Raw genomic sequence first — 13,108 nt, 5'->3', positions numbered from 1 at the left:
TGATATGTCTCCAATGTATCTATAATTTTTGATTGTTCCATGCTATATTATATTCTGTTTTAAATGATTAATGGGCTTTATTATACACTTTTATACTATTTTTGGGACTAACCTATTAACCGGAGGCCCAACCCATATTGCTGTTTTTGTTTTCCTATTTCAGTGTTCCGAAGGAAAGGAATATCAAACGGAGTCCAAACGGAATGAAACCTTCGTGAACGTGATTTTTGGAACAAATGTGATCCAGAGAACTTGGAGTGGACATTGATACGTCTCCAACGTATCTATAATTTTTTATTGTTCCATGCTATTATATTATCCCTTTTGGATGTTTATGGGCTTTATTTTACACATTTATATCATTTTTGGGACTAACCTACTAACCGGAGGCCCAGCCCGTATTGCTGTTTTTTTTGCCTATTTCAGTATTTCGAAGAAAAGGAATATCAAACGGAGTCCAAACGGAATGAAACCTTTGTGAGCGTGATTTTTGGAACGAACGTGATCCAGAGGACTTGGAGTGCAAGTCAAGAAGCAGCCGAGGCCTCCACGAGATAGGAGGGTCCCCTCCTATAGGGCGCCACTACTAGATTTTGCAGATAGCCCTAGGGCTTGATACCCTAAGCAAATGGGCAAAAACACTAGGGAAAGGGGTTTCCCTAGTGTATCCCCTAGGGAAACCGACCTAGGGAACCATTGGTGGGGGAATCTCGGTTTCCCTAGGGTGAGGAAAGAATACCCTAGGTATAGTTCTTTTTCCCTTGAGTTTTGTAAAGTAGATATCCTTTGGGTTAGTTTCACTCCCTAGGGAAATATTATGTAACGACAGTTGATGTTAGTCCATTTTATACCCCTTGGGTTTACAAACCCTAGGGAATCGTTATTTCAAAATATTGTATTAATGGGGCAAATTAATATTGTTCCATAGAAATTAAACTATTACAAATAATTGTATATAATCACTCCAAAAATTAGAGAACAATCACATAAATTATGTTCTTCAACCACCATCATTCATCATTATACATTACAACATCAAAGAGTTTACACAATAGTACCACTCCATACAAAAGATGGTATCTAGCTCCACTCTTTACAAAAGATGACATCTAGCTCAGTACCTAGGACTCACAAAATGTCATCTACCTAGGATTGCCAATTAGTAGCCTGGAATAATACAACATGCATCATAGAAGTCACTGATCCAAGACATCACAACCATACCAAGTGCATGGCCAAAAGGATAATTGTCCATTTGCTTCCAATTAATCAACAAAAAAAGTTCAGACCACTTCCTTCACCATGATGATAGATATAAAAAATGTAGGTAAATCATCACCAGGTGGGGAGAAAGTTCCAGTAGCAACACCATTCGCATCATTACCATTTGCATCAAAGAAGCCGCCACACATTCCATCTTCCACTCCTTGCAATGTAATATCCATATTTTCAACATCATTTGTTGATTCGCCGGTGGAGGGCTTGTAGTCGCACTGCTAGTAGAGGATGACCCCCGGCAGCGGCGGTACGAAATTGCCATCCTGTAAAACTGAATTCAAATGCATTAGTAAGTCCACAGAACACATAACTAAAATTACACATACTGACAAAGGTGCACTCTGACTTTTCTTCTGCCTGACTCCATTATGACACTTTGTGCATGGGCACTTCATACCAAACCGGTCAGCATTAGGCATAATCTGAAAAACATGGTCAAGAAAAGTTGTTGTGTTGCGCACCCACTCTTCAGAATGGCGTCCTTGTTCATTCCACCCACTGTACAATCCAACTACGCTGTTCTTCTAGAGACATGGCTGGATAATTGAAAAAATGGCAGCACAGTGCAGACGAAGGACCAACAACCTTCATTTTGTTACATTACACAAGGTTAAAGCAATGGTTCTCCACAGAAATATATTAAGCACATTATCAAAACAGAGTACTGTGCATTTATATCAACCAATAGGTTCACTTCACTTAATTAAGTAATGGAAAGATACAAAACTTATCTTTTATTTAAGGCGTCGTATCATGTGAATCCAGCACCCCTCGTGCATCCCTGTATCCTTAGCGTTTTGGAACATCCGATCTACATCATGCGTACTTGCTCAGTTGTTGACAATTTTTGCAACAAACCGCCCGCCTCCAGCCCGTGCCTTAGCAAGTTAGACAAGCAATTTGCACGGGCACCCCTGCACATACCAGACGCGCGAACCCCACGTCCCGATCACCATGGCGGCGACTGGCAGCGACTTGCGGCTAGATATAGAAAAACTCAGCGAACGCTCTAACCTTCCACAAAGAAGAAATCCCGGCGGCCAGACGCGTATACTCGAAGGTCAATACCGTATCCCAAATCCATCCCTCAATCCTTGCCTTGACGTGCATATTATATGAAAAGATCGTTTTTCTTCAGCCCAGGAGAACTAATGAGTACAACAATTATCTGATTTGTATGTATACATGGATTCTTCTTAACTTGATGTGAACTGGGATTTCTGTGGCACTATGATTCGATCTGGCTCACATTCACTATTCCAAATTTTGCTAGTTTGTAAAACTTTATTCTGAATGCACCTCTTTATGCCGACATCTCTGTGGGTGCTGCCCGTTTTGTTGTAAAGCTGGGAATTGTTGTGCCTGCTTTTACCTGCACATACATATATTTGTTGGTAGACTGTAATTATGTACGCCAAGTGTCATTTAAAATGTCACCGGGTCTTTCCATTGGCACTGTTGGGCAAATCAAAATTGGGATGTACTTCTCATGTCAAATATTGTGTGCTTTTTCTAGTTACTTTCAGAGGCTTATCATGTACTTATTGCTGCAGCAGTGGGATCTGCAAATAGTTGGCAGATGCAGATGAACAAGGAAGGATTTAGTACACCCATAAAGAAAGCAAGTGTTCCTGTCATTATAAGTCAATTGCTTTCGCCGACCATTGTCGTATTCTGTTCAGTTATTTGTACATGAAGGTTCTTACTGATTAATTATTTATGTTGCAGTGCTCATCTTTTATACCTAATTGTGAAGATAATTTGAAGCCTAATGTGGGGATGAAATTTCAAGGACTGAAGGCTGTGGAGGAGCTCTACAAGTCTTATGCACATCACTCTGGTTTTGGAGAAGAACAAAGAAGCCAAGGTCAAGGTTGCACACTTGGTAAGACATGCTACCAAATAGGGTTTCATGACAGTCGCAATTGTCCTAGCAAAAAAGGTCAAGGAAAAGAAACCATGAATGTGCAGCACATGCTTCCAAATGGTCAATCATGATAGCCGCAACTCCGTAAAAGACACAGGGCTTATTAATTCCATTTTGTTAGTTTTACTGAAAATTTCAATCTATGTAATAGATGATAAGTTGTGTTTATTCTCCAACTTTTCACTCATTTCTATCACATAGGATACATGCAGCATGTTTTATTAATTCGGAGTGGTTAAAGATGCTACTGAGTTTCAGTTGTGTTTGAAGGTTTGAAAGCTTGTTCTTGTTTATGTATGTGTTAAAAAAATGAATGCAGACAGAGGCACCAGGTTTCCATGGAGTAGCAGCAAGCAATTCTTTTCGGCTGCTAGCATTTTAACTTGTTGCAGAAACCTTGAAGATGCATCAGAGTAGCAGCATCTGAGTTATATTACATCATGTACTCCCTCCGTTTCTTTTTAGTCCGCATATAAGATTTGGTCAAAGTCAAACTTCATAAACTTTGACTAACTTTGTAGAACAAAATATCAACATTCATAATATGGAATTGATATTATTATATGCATCATAATATTAATTTTCATAGCATATAGGTTTAGTATTGTAGATGTTGATATCTTTTGATATATATTTGGTCAAACTTTGCATCGCTTGACTTTGAACAAATCTTATATGCAGACTAAAAAGAAACGGAGGGAGTAGTATGTAAGGAACACCTCAATTGCCAATAGGAACAAGTAGTAACAATGTTTATTCCTGACATTTCCATTCACAACTCTGAAGCTACACGCGTACATCGCAGAAGAACAAGCCAAATTCAGCGATGTGATTGTCGTTGCTCTGCAAGGGGCTAGTGGCTGTACTCGCTGCCAACACAAGTATGCAGCAGGATGTTGCCATCAGGTGGACGGGCAGAATGTAAGTGGAAGGTGCAGAGGTTACATTCGTCGGTGGCCTCGGCCGTTGGGTAGGCAGCGAGGTGTCGAACTATCTTTCTCTTGTTTTCTTTGACATGTTGTGTGTTGAACAGAGTGTACCAGGAGCACTATTATATTCTCTTTAATCCTGGACATGTTCTGTTTTTTTATCACCCAGGAAATTCATGTACAGTACCCAAGGTTACTTAGACTGTGAGCTCACATGTTGATTCTGTTGTATAAGCAGTGCTCAGTACGAATCACACAAGGAACAACTCAGCTTACAACTCCACATCAACCTCAACGGTGGCATTCAAAAATAGAATATAAATTCAGAGAAAACTGAGAGCTTTCAAAAGAGTTTACATTGTCATTTTCAGTCATCAGTCATATGATAAATGAACTTTGAGTGTAGGTCCAGCGAAGATTCATTTCTCATGTGAGAGCTCAGGCAGCCAACAAATGTTGTCTTGTTTCTCTCCCTCCCAACTTTCTGGATAACTAATTCACAGAACCGAAATTCAGTTTTCTGAATTTTGCATTCAGCAATACATGTTTGCTCTTGGCACATCCATACAAGATCAATTGCTATTGCGATTTCGCAACAGGAGTTCGTCTAAAAAGTACTAGTAGTACTACCTAGTGATCACAGTTGTGGCCATCTACTGCAGTGGCAGTGACAGGCGAGTGCATTGGTCGCCTCGTCTCACGCTCCTTCGCGGGTCTCCGTCGCCGGGATGCTGCCGCCGCCTACGCGGGTCTCCCATGCAGGCTCCTCATCCTGTGCTCCGTCGCACGCTCCTTCCCGCATGCTCCATTGCAGGCCATTGATGCGGCGACCACTGACATGAATCTCCTTCCGAGGTTGCCGTCGCAGGTTGCTGCCGTGACGGAAACCAACACGACCCATCACTGGTATTGTTTGCCGGCTTTCATCCACGTCGTGGCTCGTTGCCGGCTGTCGTCCAGGTCGTGGCACTCCGTCGTGGCTGCAGCAGGGATCGAGGATTGGAGGAACGAAGAGATTTGGGAGATCTCCAATTGGGGGAGCTGCTGGGCGGAGGAGGGGTGTACAAGGAAACTTTACACGGCTGACTTGGGCTGCTGCGGGCGCTTTTCTGCAAAAGGACGCTGGACGCACAACAGGCACAGGATTTTGATCGAACGGCCGGTGATGACAGGATACAGGGATGCACGAGGGATGCTGGATTCACAAGATACGACGCCTTTATTTAATCACAACACAAATAGACAATTTGTTATCAACTTCATGTGAGCTCATATAGAAACATGAGGGAGACATTGGAATACAGCAAATATCTCTAAAAAATCCAGTTTACAGTTTTGTGAGATGGAGAGATAGCCAGTTTTAATCACAATACAAATAGACAGTTTTTTTTAGCGATAACAACTTCCTAGATGTGAGCTTCATCTTCATGGAGTACAAAAGATCTCTAAAATAATTCATTTACCGATCCCTAAACTGAATGCATCAGACACATATAGGAACATGAGGGAAACATTGTCCGGTGAGCTCACCTAATGGAGCCTTGATTCTGAAGTTGAAGAAGACGCCTTTCCATAGTTGAGTAGGTTGCAGATCGAGGACGTACTAGTCAAGGGAGGCAGGGTAGGATTCTTCTAGGGAGGCAGGGTTGCAGCAGCACGGAGACCTCCGCCTGAAGCTGTTGTCGAGGGCGGCAGGTCGGTCAAGCTCCACGGCGGCGGACCCTCTGCAGCGGCGGCGGCGACCCCTCTACAGCGGCAGCCGCGGGAGCCCTGCAACAGCGGCGGCGGCGGCGGCGGCCCCTCTGCAGCGGCAGCCGCGACATCCCAGGCCTGCAACGGCGATGGCTTGAAGAGGGCACGGGCGACGCGGCTATGGATGAGAATCTTCGCGCGTGCTCTTTTGGCGGCGCTCTCACCGTTGGAGTGGGATTTGGGGGAAAATCTTCGCGCATGTACAGGGGAGAGGATTGGGGAATATGAGGGTCTTCGCGCGCGTTCCGGAGAGAATTGGGGAAACTTCGCGCGCGCACAAATTCTGCCCGGGCTCCATACGCGCCAGTAGCCAATTCTGGGCGGGCTCGATACACTCTCCGTAATTGGCTTTTCTCCCGTAGATAGTGACCTGCGTAGCTTGTTTTTTTTAAAAAAGAGGATTACCCTGGTCTTTGCATCTGAGCGATGAATGTAATTGAAATGGATTTATTTTTTTAAAGTGGATTTATATTATTTTTCACCTATTACTGTTTATCTTTTTTATACATGTAAAATTTGACATGCATTATGTTACATACTCCCTCCGTTCGGAATTACTTGTCTTGATAATGGATGTATCTAGAACTAAAATACGTCTAGATACATCCATTTCTGCGACAAGTAATTCCGAACGGAGGGAGTATATAATTAGGACATCTAAAAACATATGCTACTAGTTAAATCTTTTAAAAAGCACGTGGCAACGCACGGGCACTCTACTAGTTATTCATAAGGACTTTACAAAGTAGTACATCAGGTAGTCTGAAGCAACTATCTTAGCAACAACTATCGCTACTCATATCCATTTGGTGAAGGAGTGCCGATAGTCCGAATCTAATACCAAATAGAAATCGTAGAAAAGTCTAACATCTAAAGCCAAAGATCCCAACCGAGCCAGATACTGGGTTTGGGGCACAAACCGGTCCGGCGCACTCTCATGTGTCGTCGTCGCCGTCTTCCACCAATCCATCTTCAGAGCAGAAACTAACGCACCGACCTTGCTAGGCCTCTCCGCGCATCGGACGCCGAGTCTTCACCGCGTCATGCTGCCGAGATCTGCCACTAACAATGAGTAAGATGAAGCACCACTCTACCAAAGAAGTCTTCCACTGGTCCCTCGAGCCTGTATACACCTCCAAGAATGACGCCCTCAAGGGGGAAACGACTCCAGAGCGTCGCCGTCATGCGATCTACTGATCTAGGGTTTTCCCCGGAGGTAGCGGACAGAGGTCTGTAGGTTCTCCACGGCGACGCCCTCAAGAACGTAATGACATAAAAGAGTGCCGCCATTGCCGGTCTTGGCAACAACACAAGAGTGAGGTTTTCACTTGGATCCGCTCGACGAACCTCCATCTCGTATCATGCGCACGTACCACCACTGATCTCTGCCGTCGTGGAGCGAGCAAGCCACTCTGGCTAGATCAAATCTGACCGGAGGGCCAACCACGCCCGCTGATCCGAGGTGCCGCAACGCCGCTGGAGCGAGCCACCGCCGCGGAGGCTCAGATCTGGGGCGCACTTCCGCTTGCCCGGGTGCCCCGCGCCAACCTCGCGCGCGAGAAGGAGAGGCTCCGCCACCACCGTCGTCAGCTGCCCGGGCTTAGCCTGGCGACTTCCTCAAGCAGCGACAGAGAGAAGTGATGGGAGGGGGAGTGACACCGGCGGCTAAGGTTGGGGCCCCTCGACCGCCCGCACAGGGCGGGGGGGGGGGGGGGGGAGGGGAGTGGAAGGGAGGAAGCAGCTGGCCACAAAGAAAATTATGGGCGTGTGTATGGGCAATTTAGGCAAAAAGGCACTACTCAACTAGCATCTGGTCAAAAAGATTTACTTGGCTATTATTTTCCATTTTGTATATCTAACATTCAAAGAAAATTATGCACCTATTTCATCGACACACGTATATTTTTTCATCAAGTGTGTGCACAAAAAGTGATGGGTCGACATATATTTCAGGAAAAATGATCAATCAACTTACATTTTTCTTTTTGCACAAGTTTGTGTTTTTTTCACATGCATTTTTCCTTGTAGGTTTAAATTTTCTTGATATTCTATATTTGCCGTAACTATATTTAAAATATAACCCTTAGGTATAAAATTACATAGTTAAGTGTGTGCAAACCTCCCTGGGGTTACCATTACAAACCCTAGGGATACTCTACGGCGTTTGTTGGAACGTGGAAGCCCTGTTTGCATCATATGTTTAGTCCCTAGAGTTTTGTTTCTTCACCCTAGGTATAGACCCTTTCCCCAGGGTTAATATGATAACCCCTAGGGAAACTTGCCAGCATGGCTTCAGCAGGGTCCCACGCATGAAGTATCCCTTGGGTGCGATATCAAACCCTAAGGAAACAATACAGTCCCTTGGGTTTTTAGCGTGTACCCTAGGGAATCTTTATGTCCCTAGGGTGTCCAATTTAGCTCTAGAGAAGCACTTTAGCTCTAGGGCTATTTGCATATTCTAGTAGTGTGCGTCCCCCTGTCTCGTGGGCCCCTCGGGCGGCCACCGACGTACGTCTTCCTCCTATATAAGCCTACGTACCCCGAAAACATCCGGGGAGCACCCGAAACACAATTTCCACCGCCATAACCTTCTGTATCCGCGAGATCCCATCTTGGAGCCTTCACCGGCGCTCCGCCGGAGGGGGAATCAATCACGGAGGGCTTCTACATCAACATCCTTGCCCCTCCGATGAGTTGTGAGTAGTTTACCACAAACCTTCGGGTCCATAGTTATTAGCTAGATGGCTTCTTTTCTCTTTTTGGATCTCAATACAATGTTCTCCCCCTCTCTTGTGGAGATCTATTCGATGTAAACTCTTTTTGCGGCGTGTTGTCGAGATTCGATGAATTGTGGGTTTATGATCAAGTTTATCTATGAGAAATATTTGAATCTCCTCTGAATTCTTTTATGTATGATTGAGTTATCTTTGCAAGTCTCTTCGAATTATCAGTTTGGTTTGGCCTACTAGATTGATCTTTCTTGCCATGGGAGAAGTGCTTAGCTTTGGGTTCAATCTTGCGGTGTCCTTTCCCAGACAGTAGGGGAAGCAAGGCACGTATTGTATTGTTGCCATCGAGGATTAAAAGATGGGGTTTATATCATATTGCATGAGTTTATCCCTCTACATCATGTCATCTTGCTTAAGGCGTTACTCTATTCTTATGAACTTAATACTCTAGATGCAGGCAGGAGTCGGTCGATGTGTGGAGTAATAGTAGTAGATGCAGGCAGGAGTCGGTCTACTTGTTGCGGACGTGATGCCTATATACATGATCATGCCTAGATAATCTCATAATTATTCGCTTTTCTATCAATTGCTCGACAGTAATTTGTTCACCCAGCGTAATACTTATGCTATCTTGAGAGAAGCCTCTAGTGAAACCTATGGCCCCGGGGTCTATCTCTTATCATATTTGCTTCCAATCTACTTTTATTTGCATATTTACTTTTTGCATCTATCTTATAAAATACCAAAAATATATTTATCTTATCATATTATCTCTATTAGATCTCACTTTCGCAAGTGGTCGTGAAGGGATTGACAACCCCTTTATTACGTTGGTTGCGAGTTCTTTGTTTGTTTGTGTAGGTGCGTGGGACTTTTGAGGAGCCTCCTACTGGATTGATACCTTGGTTCTCAAAAACTGAGGGAAATACTTACGCTACTATTACTGCATCACCCTTTCCTCTTCAAGGAAAACCAACGCAAGCTCAAGACGTAGCAAGAAGGATTTCTGGCGCCGTTGCCGGGGAGGTCTTCGCTCAAGTCAAGACATACCAAGTACCCATCAAAATCCCATCTCCCTCGCATTTACATTATTTACCATTTGCCTCTCCTTTTCCTCTCCCCCACTTCACCCTTGCCGTTTTATTCGCCCTCTCTTTCCCAATCTCCTCCTCTCTTTTTGCTTGCCTTTTTTCTGTTTGCTTGTGTGTTGGATTACTTGTTGCCATGGCGCAAGATAATACCAAATTGTGTGATTTCTCGAATACCAATAATAATGATTTCCTTAGTACTCCGATTGCTCCTCTTAATGATGTTGAGTCTTGTGAAATCAATACTACTTTGCCGAATCTTGTTATGAAAGATCAATTCGCCGACCTTCCTAGTGAAGATGCCGCTACTCATCTAAACAACTTTGTTGATTTGTGTCATATGCAAAATAAGAAAGATATGGATAACGATATTGTTAAATTAAAGTTATTTCCATTTTCACTTAGAGATCATGCTAAAGTTTGGTTTTCGTCTTTGCCTAAAAATAGTATTGATTCTTGGAACAAGTGCAAAGATGCTTTTAGCTCTAAGTATTTTCCTCCCGCTAAGGTTATCACTCTTAGGAATGTTATTATGAATTTTAAACAACTTGATCATGAGAATGTTGCCCAATCTTGGGAAATAATGAAATTGATGATTCGCAATTACCCTACTCATGGTTTGAATTTATGGATGATCATACAAAAATTTTATGCCGGTTTGAACTTTGCTTCTAGAAATCTCTTAGATTCGGCCGCGGGAGGCACGCTTATGGAAATCACGTTAGGATATGCTACAAAACTTCTTGATAATATTATGGCTAATTATTCTCAATGGCACACCGAAAGATCTTCTAGTAAAGAAGTGCATGCTTTAGAAGAAATCAATGTTTTGAGTGGAAAGATGGATGAACTTATGAAATTGTTTGCTACTAAGAATACTCCTATTGATCCTAATGATATGCATTCGTCTACTTTGATTAAGAATAATAATGAATCTATGGATGTGAATTTTTTTAGTAGGAATAGTTTTGGAAACAATGCTTATAGAGGAAACTTTAATGCTAGACCGTTCCCTATTAGTTCCTCTAATAATTATGGAAAATCCTACAATAATTATTATGGTAATTTTAATAAGATGCCCTCTGAATTTGAGAATAGTGTGAACGAATTTATGATTTCTCAAAAGAATTTTAATGCGTTGCTTGAAGAAAAATTGCTTCAAGTTGATGATTTGGCTAGGAACATTGATAGACTTTCGCTTGATGTTGATTCTCTTAAACTTAGATCTTCTTATCCTAAGCATGATATCAATGAGTCTCTCAAAGCAATGATAATTTCCATTGATGAGTGCAAACAAAGAACCGCTAGATTGCGTGCTAAGAAAGATAGCTTTATAAAGGCGTGTTCTTCTAGTTTCCACGAAAATAATGATGAGGATCTTAAAGTTATTGATGCGTCTCCTATTAGATCTTTGTTTTGTAATATGAATCTTGATAATTATGGGACTGATGATGAGTCAACTTTGCCTATAAGGCGTCCCAAGAATTCAGAGTTTTTAGATCTTGATGCTAAATTTGGTAAAAGTGGGATTGGAGAGGTCATGACTTTAAATAGCATTGAACCCACCATCTCGGATTTCAAGGAATTGGATTATGATAATTGTTCTTTAGAAAGTTGTATTTCCTTGTTGCAATCCATTGTCAATTCTCCTCATGCTTATAGTCAAAATAAAGCTTTTACCAAACATATCGTTGATGCCTTGATGCAATCTTATGATGAAAAACTTAATTTGGAAGTTTCTATATCTAGAAAACTTAATGATGAGTGGGAACCTACTATAAAGATTAGAATTAAAGATCATGAGTGTTTTGCTTTGTGTGATTTGGGTGCTAGTGTTTCCACGATTCCGAAAACTTTATGTGATATTCTAGGTTTCTATGATCTTGATGATTGCTCTTTAAGTTTGCACCTTGCGGATTCCACCATTAAAAAGCCAATGAGAAGGATCAATGATGTTCTCATTGTTACAAATAGAAATTTGGTGCCCGTAGATTTTATCGTTCTTGATATAGATTGCAATCTTTCTTGCCCTATTATTCTTGGTAGACCTTTCCTTAGAACGACTGGTGCGATTATTGATATGAAGGAAGGGAATATTAGATTCCAATTTCCATTAAAGAAAGGCATGGAGCACTTTCCAAGAAAGAAAGTCAAATTACCTTATGAATCTATCATGCGAGCTACTTATGAATTTAGTGCCAAAGATGGCACTACTTAGATCTATATTCGCTTTTATGCCTAGCTAGGGCGTTAAACGATAGCGCTAGTTGGGAGGCAACCCAATTTTCTTTGTGTTTTTTTGTTTTTGTTCCTGTTTAGTAATAAATCTTGCATCTACTTTCTGTTTAGATGTGTTTTTATCTTTTAATTAGTGTTTGTGCCAAGTAGAACCTATAGGATAACCTATGATGATAGTTGATTTAATTCTGCTGAAAAACAGAAACTTTGCGCGCATGATTTTTTTTAAATCACAGAAACGTGATTTTGCGTTGATTCTTTTTTATGCTAATCAATAAACAAAATTTCCAGGACTTACTATTTTGGTAGGATTTTTAGAGTTCCATAAGTTTGCGTTAGTTACAGATTGCTACAGACTGTTCTGTTTTTGACAGATTCTGTTTTTCGTGTGTTGTTTGCTTATTTTGATGCATCTATGGCTAGTAAAATAGTTTATAAACCATAGATAAGTTGGAATACAGCAGGTTTAACACCAAAATAAATAAATAATGAGTTCATTACAGTACCTTATATGGCGGTTTTGCTTTCTTTCACTAACGGAGCTTATAAGATTTCCTGTTGAGTTTTGTGTTGTGGAGTTTTCAAGTTTTGGGTAAAGCTTTTATGGATTATGGAATAAGGAGTGGCAAGAGCCGAAGCTTGGGGGTGCCCATGGCACCCCAAGATATTCAAGGGTAGCCAAAAGCCTAAGCTTGGGGATGCCCCGGGAAGGCATCCCCTCTTTCGTCTTTGTTCATTGGTAACTTTAATTGGAGCTATATTTTTATTCGCCACATGGTATGTGTTTTTCTTGGAGCGTCATGTATTATATTAGTCTTTGCTTTCTAGTTTACCACAATCATCCTTGCTGTACACACCTTTTTGGGAGAAGCCTATTTGATTAGAATTTGCTAGAATACTCTATGTGCTTCACTTATATCTTTTGAGCTTGATAGTTTTTGCTCTAGTGCTTCACTTATATTTTTTAGAGCACGGTGGTGTCTTAATTTTGAAGAAATTGCTAGTCTCTCATGCTTCACTTATATCTTTTTGAGAGTCTTTTAGAACAGCATGGTATTTGCTATGGTTACAAAGTTGGTCCTAGAATGATGAGCATCCAAGTTGGGTATAATAAAAACTATCATAGAAAAAGAATTGGATGCTATGATCAATATGATGCTAATAATT

At 41.7% G+C, this 13,108-nt stretch overlaps 1 long non-coding RNA gene across 1 annotated transcript; it reads right to left on the bottom strand.

Moving 5' to 3' along the window:
• Window positions 1-4,437: 4,437 nt before the first annotated feature.
• Window positions 4,438-6,163, bottom strand: LOC123116748 (uncharacterized). Its single transcript, XR_006457166.1, has 2 exons — window positions 5,665-6,163; window positions 4,438-5,329 (listed from the first exon to the last, which is right to left on the bottom strand). It is a non-coding gene; the product is annotated as an uncharacterized lncRNA (long non-coding RNA).
• Between the last annotated feature and the right edge of the window lie 6,945 nt (window positions 6,164-13,108).

Source organism: Triticum aestivum, chromosome 5B (assembly GCF_018294505.1).
Source record: "Triticum aestivum cultivar Chinese Spring chromosome 5B, IWGSC CS RefSeq v2.1, whole genome shotgun sequence".
NCBI lineage: Eukaryota > Viridiplantae > Streptophyta > Magnoliopsida > Poales > Poaceae > Triticum > Triticum aestivum.
The sequence above is the reverse complement of the archived record's forward strand: the minus strand, read 5'-3'. Positions and strand labels throughout refer to the sequence as shown.